The sequence below is a fragment of the Pinus tabuliformis genome, chromosome 3_1 (assembly GCF_031772625.1).
Source record: "Pinus tabuliformis cultivar Carrire ecotype Pingquan chromosome 3_1, CPIR1, whole genome shotgun sequence".
Taxonomy (NCBI): Eukaryota; Viridiplantae; Streptophyta; class Pinopsida; order Pinales; family Pinaceae; genus Pinus; species Pinus tabuliformis.
This window is the reverse complement of record NC_142301.1, coordinates 428,534,750-428,549,818: the sequence shown is the minus strand read 5'-3', so window position 1 is coordinate 428,549,818 and position 15,069 is coordinate 428,534,750. Positions and strand designations below refer to the sequence as shown.

Sequence of the window (15,069 nt, the reverse complement as noted above, 5' to 3'; positions counted from 1 at the left end):
AGAATAGAATAACCACATCTATAAGGTGATTCTAAAGATAAAACTAGAGTGGAAACCACATCTATAAAGAAAACTAATAAAATTTCAAAATTAAGTTTTGTAGTAGCATATGTTTGAATTGCAAGGTTTTGTAATAGAAGATTTTCCACATCCTACCATAGAAAGATTTGAAATTAATGTTTATTTACTAACAAGACCATTATGCACTTATTATAATACCTCATCTCTTTCCAGTAGGAAACTTTAGTTAATGGAACGGTGACATATACGGTATTAATAATATTTTGCAAAAAATACGTCAGAATAACCTTATGCGTATTTCAAAATATGTCATAAAAAATGGTCACTTCAAAATTTTAAACGTAAACATGTCATCTAAAATGGTAACTTCAAAATTTTAAATTTAATTTGCATGGGCAATTTTGAAATTTAATGTGCATGGGCAAAATGTCAGTAAAATTGATGTACTGGGCAATATATGTAAATAGTATTAATGTGCATGGCAAAATGTCAGTAAAATTGATGTACTGGGAAATATATGTAAATAGTATTAATGTGCATGGGCAAAATGTCAGTAAAATTGATGTACTGGGCAATATACGTAAATAGTATTAATGTGCAGGGGCAAAATGTCATTTTTATGGGTAATATATGTCAATAGTATTAATGTGTATGGGTAAAATATCAGTAAAAGTAAAATTGATGCATTGGGGCAATATATGTCAATTTTTAAATTTTATATTTAAGTAAATCCAAAAATTGACATATACTGCGGAAATATATGTCAATCTTTAAATATAAAATTTAAATAAATCCAAAAATTGATATATGCTACCTGGTTTATTAATGTATTCAACTGGTTTATTAATGTATTCATAACTTATCCCTGCATCGAAGTCGTCGAATCCAATTATCTTTGTACCGTCGACTATAACATTTAATAATGTCCAACAAAATAGATATTGACCACTAAAATATTTGATAAGTGAAAGAGACATTACATAGGTTGAAACAGTGAAATCTAAAGGGTAATATATTTAATAATGTCCAATCCAATAATGTCCATAATTTTTATCACACAACTTAAGAAGCGTTGAGACGAACACAACTATTAAATGGTAAATTTATGGGGCTGAAAATAAGTAATTTGTTAATGGGAGTGGGGTTATATACACTGACCATTAGATTTTAGCAAGCCAATTATTCAATAATGGATATATACAACCGGTACTTATTTAATACTCATCATCAAAGCATCTATGGTCATCTCAGTCACTCCGGCTAAAGGGTTCCTCGCCCGGATGTATATCAGGATGGTAATTTCTTGATTAATGGAATACACATATTTTAGTGATGATTTTCCCTAATAGCAACAATGAAGATATCATATTTATTTAGATTTTTCTGTGCTGGAAAAATATTTATTTTGGGTTGGAGAAAATTAACGGCGAATAAAGTGAGTAAGACCAACCTAATGATAACTCATCAGATGGCCACGAATCCAAGAAAATCTGATTTCATTTGAGATACAACCGTACACCCACCCGCACACGCGAGAGATGATCAAACGCCTGTCCGGACAATGATCAACGCCATTAAATGAACGAGTGGGCCGACTGTGAAATGAAATGATATGATGGTACATTGGGAGCTTCTCCTAAATGCTCTCAAAATAGGCCTGGTAAAAGATGGGCCTATCTAAATTCGCTTGCTTGAAGATTTCAAAGGAAGTATCAACGTTACTTTTCGAAATATTTGAAGTGCAAGGGGCGTATCGAAAATTTGATCGTTTATGGTGTTTTTGTTGAAGTTCTTCTCTCTCTCGCTCTCGACCTTCGCCACTAGCTTGTCTGAGCCATGCTGATTGAGCAGATGAACGGAAATGGCGAGGGGCCGGCGATCGGTATCGATCTGGGGACGACGTACTCGTGTGTTGGAGTATGGCAGAATGGCAGAGTGGAGATCATCGCCAACGAACACGGGAATCCAACTACTCCCTCCGTCGTCGCTTTTACTGATAAAGAGCGTCTCATCGGAGAGTCCGCTGAGAACCAACGTGACAGAAATCCCAACAATACAGTTTTCGGTCAATAATCGTCAATCACTATTTATACGATTTTATATGTTACATTTTCTTCTTTTCGTCAAATTTGAATGTCTTTATGGGGTCCGTTGTTATATTCTGATATTTTCAGGCTAAGTTGGATTGTTAACTTATGGCAGGTGTAAAGCTGTTGATGGGAAGGAAGTTCTCTGATCCGTCTGTTCAGAGCAATGTGGGGATATGGCCTTTCAAGGTCATTTCAGGAGCTGGTGATAGGCCCATCATCGTTGTGACATACAAAGGGGAGGAGAAGCATTTTTCAGCAGAGGAGATCTCTGCCATGGTTTTAACAAAGATGAAGGCGATTGCCGAAGCGCATCTTAGGACCACGGTGAGGAAGGTCGTGATAAGTGTTCCTGCATGTTTCAACGATTCTCAGAGGCAGGCAACAAAGAATGCTGGTGTCATTGCTGGCTTGAATGTTATAGGAATTATTAACGAGCCCACTGCTGCTGCCGTTGCCTATGGACTGGACACGAAGGCTAATAGTGTTCGTGAGATTAATGTTCTCATTTTTGACTTGGGTGGAGGTACCTCTAATGTTTCTATTTTGACAATTGAAAGCCACCTTTTTGAGGTGAAAGCCACAGCTGGCGATAACAATTTGGGAGGCGAAGATTTTGATAATAGATTGGTTGACTACTTTGAACGATACATTAAGAGAAGGTATAGAAAGGACATTAGCAGCAATGCCATAGCCCTTGCGAGACTGAGAAAATCGTGCGTGAGGGCGAAGATAGCTCTTTCATCAACTGCCCAGACCACCATTGAGATTGATTCCCTCTTTGATGGTATCGACTTTTATTCCCCCATAACTCGGGCCATTTTCGAAGATGTTAACATAGATTTGTTCAAGAAGTGCATGGCGACAATTGAAAAATGCCTGTGGGACGCCAAGATGGACAAGAGCTCGATCCATGATGTGATTCTTGTTGGTGGGTCTACTAGGATTCCCAGAGTGCAGTCCTTATTGCAGGACTTCTTTAATGGCAAGGAACTCTGCAAGAATATTAAACCCGATGAGGCCGTCGCATACGGAGCTGCGGTGCAGGCTGCTGTTTTGAGTAGACAGGTTGATGAGAAAATTCGAGATGCGCTTCTTCTGGATGTAACTCCTCATTCACTAGGGATTGAAGTTGCAGATGGTTGTATGAGCGTCCTGATCCCAAGGAACACCCTCATTCCCACAGAGAAGAAGCGAGTCTATTCTACTGACTCAGACAACCAACCTAGTGTGTCGTTTCATGTGTACGAGGGTGAGAGAGCTCGCACCCGAGATAACAACTTGTTGGGCAAATTTGATCTCTCTGGCATTCCCCCCGTTCCCAGAGGAGTTCCCCAGATCGAGGTCTGCTTTGATATTGATGCCGATGGTATTCTCAATGTGTCTGCGATAGACACAACCAGTCATAAGAAGAACAAGTTCACCATCGTAAAAGACAGTGGGAGATTGAACAAGGAAGAGATTGAGAAAATGTTTCATGATGCTGAGAAATACAGGTCCGAGGACGCCAGGAACACGTTGGTGAATCACGCTTACAACATGAGGAGCACTGTCCGAATGATGAAGGATGTTATTGAACAGACCATCCACTGGCTGGACCAAAACGAGCATGGCAAGCTCGATGAGTTTGATGGCAAGATGAAGGAGCTCAAGAATATTTTTCAATTCCGTAAATCATGAAGATGTGCCGTGGTGCTAATGTGGGTTTTTTATACGAGGCTGTCTATTGATAAGGATTTTGAGATCTCTAACCTAGAGCGGAAAAAAGGTTGGGATTTTTTTATTATGAAACGAAAAAGTAAATATACTTCAAGACGAAATTATGTTGAAGTGTACATATTTGACTGCCAGACGAAATTATGTTGAAGTGTACATATTTGAACTGCCAGACCAAGTTATTGGACATTTTGTAGGGTTTCTTTTCTAATATAAATACTATTTTCCATGGACATTTTGTACATCTTATGTACTGTTTGTTTTCTAATATAAATACTATTTTCCATCGACTCCGATATTTAATGGTCTTACACATTAATATCATTTAAAACGTTTCTTGCCATTTTGTTTAACTGAATTTGAGCAGTATCATGAACATTCGAATTCTGATCAAAAGCCTTTTATATAGAAGTTCTTGATTGTTATTATCAATACCAAAGGCATGGATCTCTCTGACCGAAAATTGGTTAAGGATCTGGTATCGATCTCTCCAATCAACAATTGGTTAAGGCTTCTTTGTAGTTTGGTCACAATATATATTTGGGCTTCAATATACATAGTTTTCTGTATATCTTTTCAATACAGATAATTTTCTCTATATCGTTTTAATATGTTTCAGTATCGTTTCAATATACATAGTTTTCTGTATATGGATTCAATATATATAGTTTTCTCTATATTGTTCAAATAGATGTAGCTTTCTATAACAGTTTTCTTACACTGTATAGTTTTCTTTTGCAACACATAGTTTTCACTGTAGTTTTCCTTCTATTGCATTGTAGAGTTTGCATTGCGTTGGAGATTCCGTATAATCTAAACGCATGAGAAACCTATTAAGAAAATCACTAGTGAACGCACATTATTGTACAAATTTTTTTATTACATTGTAGAGTTTGTATTGTCTTAGGAATTTCCGTATAATTAAAACATATTGTAAATTTATCACAATAGTAATAGTGAATGGGATTATATATTGTGTTTTAATATATTTTCTATGGTTGTGTTTTACATTGTTTTATATAGTTTGTATTGTTTTCTGTTATTTTTTACAACTTTGTTTTCTATTGCATTTTTCTAGTGAAGAAATGAACTTGTAGATGAGAAACATTAGCATAGTGAAGCTATTAATAAAGGAGAAGGGGAGTCATTAATACAAGGGCGACATGATTAAGAGGAAACTCAGAGATGGAAATGTATTGGGGAATTTGAACTTGGTTTCAATATATATGAATATCACTGTATATAACTTGGCGTTAATAGAATACTAATATATAAAATTGGGTTTGGTTTTCCTCTTTTAATAAATATCTTGTTACTTATCATATTTTTGTTGGAAAGGCAGATGAGGTAAGGCACAAAATTCACACACACAATAACATGAGTTGTGACTCTTGATCACACAAACTTGATGATTACAATGAACCTAGTGAGGGGTATTTAAACTTTTTCTAACTATCACCCAAAATAACATAACTTAACATGTAACCACACACTAAATTTGACTTTACTCAAAATAAGACTTAACTCAACTTGTCTCAACTTGACTGAGTTAACTGACTCTCTAATTTTAGCCAACTCTTCACGCGGGAGTAATTAGCTATCTTTAACACCCCCCTTACTAATGGAAGCTAAACTAAGGCATGACTCATGACAACTCAAACATGTTTGTTGCTTTATGTCTCATCTAGGCTTAGAACACCCAAGTTTATTATGTGAAACTAAAATACATCATTTACTAATGACTTAGTAAATATATCAACCAATTGATCACTCAACTTACAAGGCTTCAAGTGGGCTTCTCCATTGCTTACAAGTTATCTAATAAAGTGATATCTAGTATCAATATGCTTTCTCTTTTAGTGAAATACATTATTTTTAGATAGTGCAATGGCTGAGGTGTTGTCACAATATGTTATTGTTGATCCTTTCCGTTTTTGCTTGAGTCCATCGAGTACTCTTCTTAACCATACTTCTTGACATGTTGTTGATATCGCTACTACATATTCTTCTTCTGCTGACGAAAGTGTCACAATAGGCTCCTTCTTAGATGCCCATGAAATCACACCTGAACCGAGATGGAACACATAACCAAAAGTGTTCTTCCTATCATCCAAACTGCCTCCAAAATAAATGTCGGTGTACCTAATCAAATCCTTCTTCTCTGTGCTTGCATACAATATGCCACAATCTTTAGTTCTTGCTATGTATCTCAGAATTCCTGCTTGCGAATGTTGGTCTTTTGTAGACTACATATATCTATCCACGCTCATTTACCTTTGTGTACAAGGTAGGCTCAATGTTGCTTCTACAAAATCTATTCTTGATCATGTACCTATCAATTCTGCTATACCAAGCTCTAGGTGCTTGCTTGAGTCCATAGAGCGCTTTCGTCAACCTGTAAACTTTATCTACTTGCCTTTCAACTTCATATCCTGGAGGTTGGTGCACATAGATCTCTTCTTCTAGAATTCCATTCAAGAAGGTTGATTTCAAATCCATTTGATATACTTTCCACTTGTTCTGAGTTCTTGTGGCTAAGACTACTTTTACAGTATCCAATCTTGCTACGAGAGCAAACATTTCTCCAAAATCTATTTTCGATTGTTGCGAGAACCCTTTTGCTACAAGTCTTGCTTTGAATATGTCAATTTCACCTTTTTCATTCAACTTTGCCTTGTACTCCCACTTCACACCAATGAGGTTTTTATCCTTTGGAAAATCAATCAAATCCCATGTATCATTTTTTTTAATAGCTTCAATTTCTTCATCCATGGCTTGGACCCAATTTTCATCTTTGATTGTTTCTTCAAATGAAGAAGGTTGGAATGAAAACAATGCAAAGCTTAAACTAACATCCAAATCATCATAAATATCTTTCATACTTCTCATTTTTCTCTTACCATTGCTTGATTCATCACCTGATTGATTGTTGGAAGAATTATGGTTTACTTATCTTCTTGAAGATCTATGTTGTTCTGAATATCTTGAAGTCCTTGATGGTGTGACTCTGTTTGGTGTCTGCTCTTGTGATCCATGTTGCTCATTTTTTGCTACACCATCCTCTTCCATCAGTGGCACTCTTGCATCAACTATCTTGTTTATAGTCTCATTCCATGAATCTTGTTATTTGAACACAACATCTTTGTTAATTATGGTCTTCTTGGTGACGAGGTTATACAATTTATAAGCTTCTGATTGCTCACTATAGCCAGTGAATATGCATTTTTCACTTTTATCATCCAACTTGCCTCTTAGCTCTTTAGGCACATGTGGATATGCTACACATCCAAACACTCTAAGATGAGACACACTGCAAGACATACCTAATGATGTTTCTTTTGGTACTAACATTGTTACCGATCAAACGAGAATTATTACCTCAAAACGAGAACTCTAGCAAAAAAACCACAAAAAACATTAAAAAATAGTCTGAAAACAAAAAGTGTTATTTTGCATCACCACTTTTTTGTTCTTTTTTTTTTAAAGTAAATTTTCAATATTTTTTAAAATTAAAAGTAAAAAACAATAAAAGCCATTTTTTTCGTGCAAAAAACACCTTGAAATTGAAAAGTGTTGATGTTAGAATAAGTTTTTTTTCTTTTTTTCTTTTTTTGGGGTAAATTTTCAACATTTTTTTAGAAATGGCATTAAATATAAAATATCAAGACTCCGAAAATCCTTAAAATTACAACAATTTCCAAGCATGTTATTAAAGATAAAATATCATGTCTCTCAAAGGCCTTAAAATTCCAACAATTTTCAGTGATGACATTAAAGATAGAATACTTATAATTATTTTCAACCATAGCATTAAAGATAAACTATCGCGATTTAGAAAAACCTTAAAATTTTGACAATTCTTCAACCATAGAATTAAAACCAAATATCACGACTATAAAAAACCTTAAATTTTCAATATATTTCAACCATCGCATTGTGAAAAAATTATATGACTAAAAAATCTTTAAAAATGAACACATGAATGAAAAGTCATTATGCCAAGAGTAATTTCTTTTTTAAACGGTAAAAATATAGTCATTTTAAAATCTTAAAAATCAACCATCAAATTGACATGTGTAAGTGAACTCGACCTATTGCAATGAAATCTTAGAAATCAACTATGAAATTGATATGATGTGGGTCAGACTTATCCATTAGAATGATAACTTTAAAACCAACTATCAAATTCACACATAATGAGGTTGAGTTGCTAGTTGATGATTGACACGAACTCTAAAAAATTAATAAAACACTAAATAAGTAAACAAATAAATAAATGAAAAATTCAAAACAAAGCAAAACTTAAAATCTTGAAAAAAAAATGTTTGAAGAAATAACAACTCATAAATAAAACAAGATATTACAACATAAAAAATAAATATAAAATATCTTTAAAAAAACCATAAAGTAGTTTTAAGAGTTTACATGCTTCGAACCACTCACTATGATTCTTCTTCATCATCAAAATATATATATATATATAGAAACAATTAGAAAAATAAAATATTTAAATCGTAAAGTTATAAATAAATAAATAAAAACTAAAAAATATTTTAAGAAAAATATTAAAAAAACATTAAACCAATAAAATAAAATAAAATTTAAAATTTAAATAAAAATTATTAAAAATAAAGTAAAAAATAACATGGTAACAACATATATATATATATATATATATATATTACGATGGTAGAATCGGCAACAGGGGTGTGTATATATATATATATATATATATATATATATATATATCTACACCCCTGTTGCCGATTCTACCATCGTTATATATATATATATATATATATATATATATATATATATATATATATATATATAGATATATTACAATGGTAGAATCGACAACAGGGGTAGCCTCGCGACTTGCGTTACACGGGATCGATTCTAACTGCTACCTCTATAACTACTGGGAGTTGCGCCCGCCCCTCTATACAACTCCAGGGTAAGTCCGAGGGATTTGAACTCGTGACCTTCAGTACGAAGCCCGCCTTTCTAACGAACTTCACCGCATTGTGATTACCAACTCGCCTACCCCGTGGGGCTAAAAGCATAAATTTTAAACCAAATATAAAATAAAACAATTAATATTAATTTATAATTTATAATTTATAATTAAAAATTATTTTTAAAAATATATAAAAAATTAATTCAACCATGATAAAAATTCTAAAACACAAGAAAAACCTAAAATTTTTTTTTTTATAAATGTAATAAATAAAACCAATAAGTAAAAAAAACACAAATAAAAAATTAAAAACATATAATTTAAAGAAAAAAATTTAAAATGTAATAAATAAAACCAATAAGTAAAAGAAAAAATAAATTAAAGTGATTTAGATAATTAAAAAATAAATAAAAAGGAAAAAATTAAATAGAAACTATTTTTTATATATAAATAAATAAAAATTTAAAAATTTAAAAATAATTTTTTAACCAATTAAAATAAACTAAAAAATCTTTTAGAAAAATAATTGAAATTTTGTAATTAAAAATTATATATATATATATATATATATATATATATATATATATAATTTTTAAGTTTAATTAAATAAATAAATTAAAATGTCTCAGAAAATTTATTTTTTTAATTAAAATTAAAAGAAAAACATGCCTTGACCCCGCCCAGCCAAGGGCTGATTCTGGGAATTGGCCCTTAGGCCCCCCAACCGAGGGTCGACTCAGGTGTCGAGGCTCATTTGCTTTTTTAAATTTTGTTAATTTTTTTTTTTTTTTTTTTTTATTTAATTAAATTTAATATATATATATATATATATATATGAAATTTTTAAAATTTTAAAATATATTATTTTTTAATTTTATTTTATTTTGTGAATAAAAAAAAATAATTTAATTTAATTCTTTTTAAATTTAACTTAATTTATTGTTTTCAATATTTTTTAAACAATTGTTAAACAATCAACATTAAAAAAAATGTGGATACTTAAGACATTAGAAAATTTGAAGTGTCAAAAATATGCCTCAAAAAATGATGATTTTCAAAATTTGTGTGAAAATCACAAACATTTAAAAAAAATTATCCACATTGAATACATTAAAAAATTTAAAATGTCAAAAATAAGCCCTCTGAAAAATGTGGTTGATGTTGCATCAACACTTTTCAAAATCAATCTGAAAATCACTAACATTTAAAAAAAAATGTTCATAGTTGATACATAAAAAAATTTAAAGTGTTAAAAATATGCTCTAGGAAAAAATGGGTTGAAGCTGCATCAACACTTTTCAAAATCAACATGAAAAGCACTAACACTTAAAAATAGAATGTTCATAAGAAAATTTAAAGTGCCAAAAATATGCTCCAAACAAAAGGTGTATTCTGAATCACCACTTTTCAAAATCAGGTGATTTTTTGCTACCTCAAAAAAATGGGTACTCGGTAATTTTCTCGTTCGATCGGTAACTATGTTTAATCTGTTTATCACTCTTTGTAGGGGATATTTTTATCACATAAACAACACATGCAATTGCTTATGCCTAATACTCATTAGACAAGTTTCTTCCTTTCAACATGCTCATTGCCATGTTTATAATTGTCTTGTTCTTTGTCTCTGCTTCAACATTTTGTTGCGGTGTGTATGTAGTTATAAACTGCCTTCTAATTCCATGTTGTTTTTAGTAAGCATGGAGTGCCTTCAAATCATATTATCCTCCACAATCTGATCCTATTACCTTGATTTGTCATTCACTCTGGTTCTCTACTAAGTCTTTGAATTCTATGAACTTTACAGAAGTTTCAAGCTTCTACTTCAGGAAGTAAACCCAAGTCATTCTGCTATAATCATCAATGAAAGTGAGGAAGTAGCAACTTCCACCAATCGACTGTTTCCTCACAGGTCCACACAAGTCTGCATGCACCAGCTCAAGTGACTTCATTTCTCTGTATGTAACATCATTTGGAAACCTTTCACGATGTTGTTTTCCCAAGATGAAACAATCACAAGCACTAGAAGATTCTTTGATGGTAGGTAATACTCTACCTATTTGTTTCTACTGCAACAATCTTAAACTAGAGAAGTACAAGTGTCCAAACCAAAAGTGCCATAACCTGTAATCATTAGAAAATGAAACTATAAAAGAAGTGACCTAATCACTATAATTCATGATTAGAGGAAAGATTTTTTTCCTCGTCATCTGCACCTTTGCCATCATCTGCTTTCTTGGAGGCTTGTCATATATAAATCACTCTGGTCCCTGAAAAATAACTTTGTATCCCTTCTGCATCAATTGACCAACACTCATCAAACTATGTTTGAGACCAGGGATATAATATAACTCTGAAATTGTTTTCGGCTCCCCTTGCTTGGGCAGAATGTTGACTACTCCTTTTCCATTTACATCCACGATCTTATTAGCGCCCAAATTTACCTTTGTCTTCACAGATTGATCCAAATTTGTAACCAAATTCTTGTTTTCTATCATGTGGTCACTGCAACCACTATCTAATAGCCACACATTATCAAAAGGTTCATGTACGGTATGGCAAGATAGGAACATGGAGTCATTGTTATCTATAGTTACATTAGCTCTCTGCTTTCGTTGATCAACTATCTTCTTCTTTTTTAGAATCTAAATTCGAATATTCCATAGTTTTCATGTTTAATTTGTTGACGTTTCGAGTCTAGACCAAGACTCATCATCAGGACTGATTTAACAAAAAAACATCCCTCACTTAAAAACATAAATTAGGTAATTTATCAATAGATATATACTTAGTGAAGGGAAAGAAAAATCAGACAAACAAACAAACCTAGAATAATAGTATTCAAGCAATTAACTTAAGCAATTAATAAAAAACTATAATAATTATATTCATGTATAATAAATAAAATAAAAAAAGAACTTTATAATATATCATAAAAATTATAAGAATATATTAAATATTAAAAATCAAGTTAATTCAAATCATTGGGTTGGTCGGCTTACATACTTGACATCTCACACAACCATAACCATATTTATTACTACTGTCTCTCTTCTTTGTAAATCAGTCCTGATGATGAGTCTTGGTCTAGACTCAAAACGTCGACGAATTAAAGATGAAAATTGTGGAATATCTGAATTTAGATTCTAAAAAACCACACCACAGAAATCTACAAACCATTATCTTCTTCTTGTAATCACGAACATAGTGACCAAATTTATTGTAATAATAACAACTCACCTTTGATTTTTCAACTCTTTGATTATTGTTGAAGCTTCCACTTTCTTGTCCCTTCTCTTCTCTGCCATGTCTTTGAGCACCATGTCGTCCGCCTTTTCCTCTGCCCCTCGATCTACCTCTGCCTCGACCTCTGTCTCTTGAAATAGAAACCTAACTTTTGAACGCAGTTTCTAAAGTGGAATCATTATTTCTATATATCCTTGCCTCATGGGATAGAAATGATCTCATCAATTCATTAACTATTGGAGTTTCCAAATCCTTGGTTTATTCTATCGCTGCTACCACAACATCAAATTTGGTAGAAAAATATCTGAGGACCTTCTCAACCACTGTTTGATCTTTAATATCGTCACCATATATTTTTATATGATTTACGATAGTCAAGACCCGATTCATGAAAAAATCAATATCTTATGATTCCTTCATCTACAAACTTTCAAAATCTCTTCTAGTATTCTGCAACTTAACAATATTGACTTTTTCCATACTTTTATAGCTTTTCACCAGAGTATCCCATGTAGTCTTTACCGAAGACGTGATCATAATTTTCTGGAACATTACTTGGTCCACACCCGGATGGATAAGATGCAATTCTTGTGCATTCCTCTTTTTGTCTTTCTTCCATTGTTCTCTCCCTGCATTATTGAGAGCTCATTTAACTACTTCATCTTTAGGTTCTCGAAATCCATCTGACATATTCCCAAACATCATGAGCTTTTAATGTGATATTCATCTTAATAGCCCACTCATCATAATCCTTCTCTATGAATGGAAGAAATTGTGGCTAGAACCTCATTGAAGCCATCTTTTAAAAAATAATTCTCTTAAAAAAAATTCCTTTGTTATTTTTTTATAAAAATCCCTATATAAAAAATCCATTAAAAAACTTATTATAATAAATCCCCTTTTTTTGCAATCCTTTTATAAACCTTTTAAACAAATACCTTTTTAAAAAAACTCCATTTATAAATCTTTAGTAAAATATATTTTCCAAAAAGGGGGATTCACGTATTATTTGAAAACACTTCAATATAATAACTCCAAAGATGCTTACCCACGTGACCTTTGGTACTTGTTTTTTTTTTTAAATCTCTCATTTTTTTATGTTCGTAGGGGATGGACGCCATTACCTTTGCGCCCTCCCCGCCACGTCGCCTACTGCTACGTGAATCCTCCTGAAGTTAGTATGACACCTGTCCACCGTGGAGGTCCACGTGTTGGGCACCGTGTCATCGAGTTAAAACACCTTTTCGCACCATGTTGAGGGTTCATTATGTTAGGATATTCCGACACATAGGATATAGTTAAGTTCAACTTGGTCTAGCATAGAGTTAGGTTAGAGTTAGGTAAAGTGTGTTTCTTTACCGTTGTACATTTTGTAACTTACAATCCGACGGTCACGATATGTAGTGATCCGACGGTTCACTCTCACCTCGGTATTACCGACACTTGATCCGTGGCTTGACACCCGATTGGTCCATGAGTTCTATTTAAAGCGCATGGAGGGTCATTGTTCGGGTAATCTGTGCATGAGAGAAGCTTATGTAAATTTTCATTCTTTGATTAATAAATTGTCTGTACCCACGTTGGGACAGGCCGTGGACTGTTTCCCTCCTTGCACTCTGAGGGTTTTAACCACGTCAAAAATACTGGTGTATTGATTTGAGATCTGGTTGTGAGCGGTGTCCTTTTGGTATTCTTTCTGAGGAACTTACCCTGTAAATTCCTACATGGTATCAGAGCTATTTGAGGGCCGCGTCCGTTGGTGATCCAAATCTGAAGCCGGTAGAACTGCATGCGGCTGTCGTTTCCTAGATCTGTTGTTTCTGACTGCTTTCGGGCCGAGAGGACTGCTCTGTTGCGTTCGGAGCATCTGTTTCAGTGAGGAACCCCTTTCGTTTCACGCGAAAAGGTTTCCGGTAGCCCTAGCTGCGTCATTTTTCAGATCGGGAGGTATACAGTTTTTTTTTTTTTTTTGCAGTTTACTGTCATTTTCTCTCTGCTTATTTCGGTTTCGGTTTATTTAGCCTTTTTTTTTCCCGGATCTATACCTTTCATTTCTGCGTATGCTCTTTGCCCTGCGACTCTGTGCGATCTGGGCAAATCAGAAACAGAAAGAAAGGATTTTTCTCATGCGTATGCTCTTTTCCCTGCACCTTAGTGTGATCTTGGAAAATCAGAAACATTGAGAAAAATATTTAGTTTTTCGGTTAAAAGCTAACTTTGAGATTTTTTTTAAAAATTCTAGTTTTTTGGCTAAAGCTAACTTTGAGCCGTAAGGTTCGTTTTTCTTTGCATATTCGTGTTGGGTTTTGTGTTTTGTGTTTTGTAGGGGAAAAGAGCCTTCCCAAGGCAAGCACGCAAATCGAGGCCCCCCCCCCCCCCCCCTCTCTCTCTCTCTCTCTCTCTCTCTCAAATATTTTGTATAGATCAATTGGTTCAAAGACTTTTTAAGAGAGTAGAGGTCTTGGGTTCAAGTCTCCATTTTGTGGGGGCGGATTTTTTCATTCCCGCACATTCGCGCACTTTGCCGGCAACGTCAACAATTTTTTTTCAAAAAGCCATAACTTCTTCATCCGGAAGCCTTTTTCAGAGCCGTTTTTTTTAAAACCGCCTATTTTTTCGAGATCTATCCATTGGACCACTTACTTTCAGCATCTTCAGCTTCAGTTTTTTTTTCAAAAAATGGAAAGTCCATGCCAAGTCATTCTTGACAGCACTAACTACTTCCAATGGGTAGCCTACATGGGAGATTTACTTAGAAGTAAAGGTCTCTTCAGAATAGCCACAGACCAAGAGAAGAAACCCAAAGATGAAGACAAGGCCGAAAAATGGGAAAATAGACAAGATCAAGCACGTGGTTTGATAGGAATGTCTGTTTCTCCTGATCTTAGATTCCACATTGCAGAAATTGAAACTCCTCATGAAGCATTAGAAAAACTTGCTAAAGTTTTTGGGATTAAAAATGAAATTAGAGCCCATCAACTTGAGAATGAGTTGCTTACTTTGGATCCTAATAATTTTTCTTGCATTGAAGATTTCTTGTCC

General features: G+C 33.5%; 1 pseudogene; it reads left to right on the top strand.

Moving 5' to 3' along the window:
* Positions 1-1,839: 1,839 nt before the first annotated feature.
* LOC149187581 (heat shock cognate 70 kDa protein pseudogene) lies at positions 1,840-3,788 on the top strand (annotated as a pseudogene).
* The last annotated feature ends 11,281 nt before the right edge of the window (positions 3,789-15,069 follow it).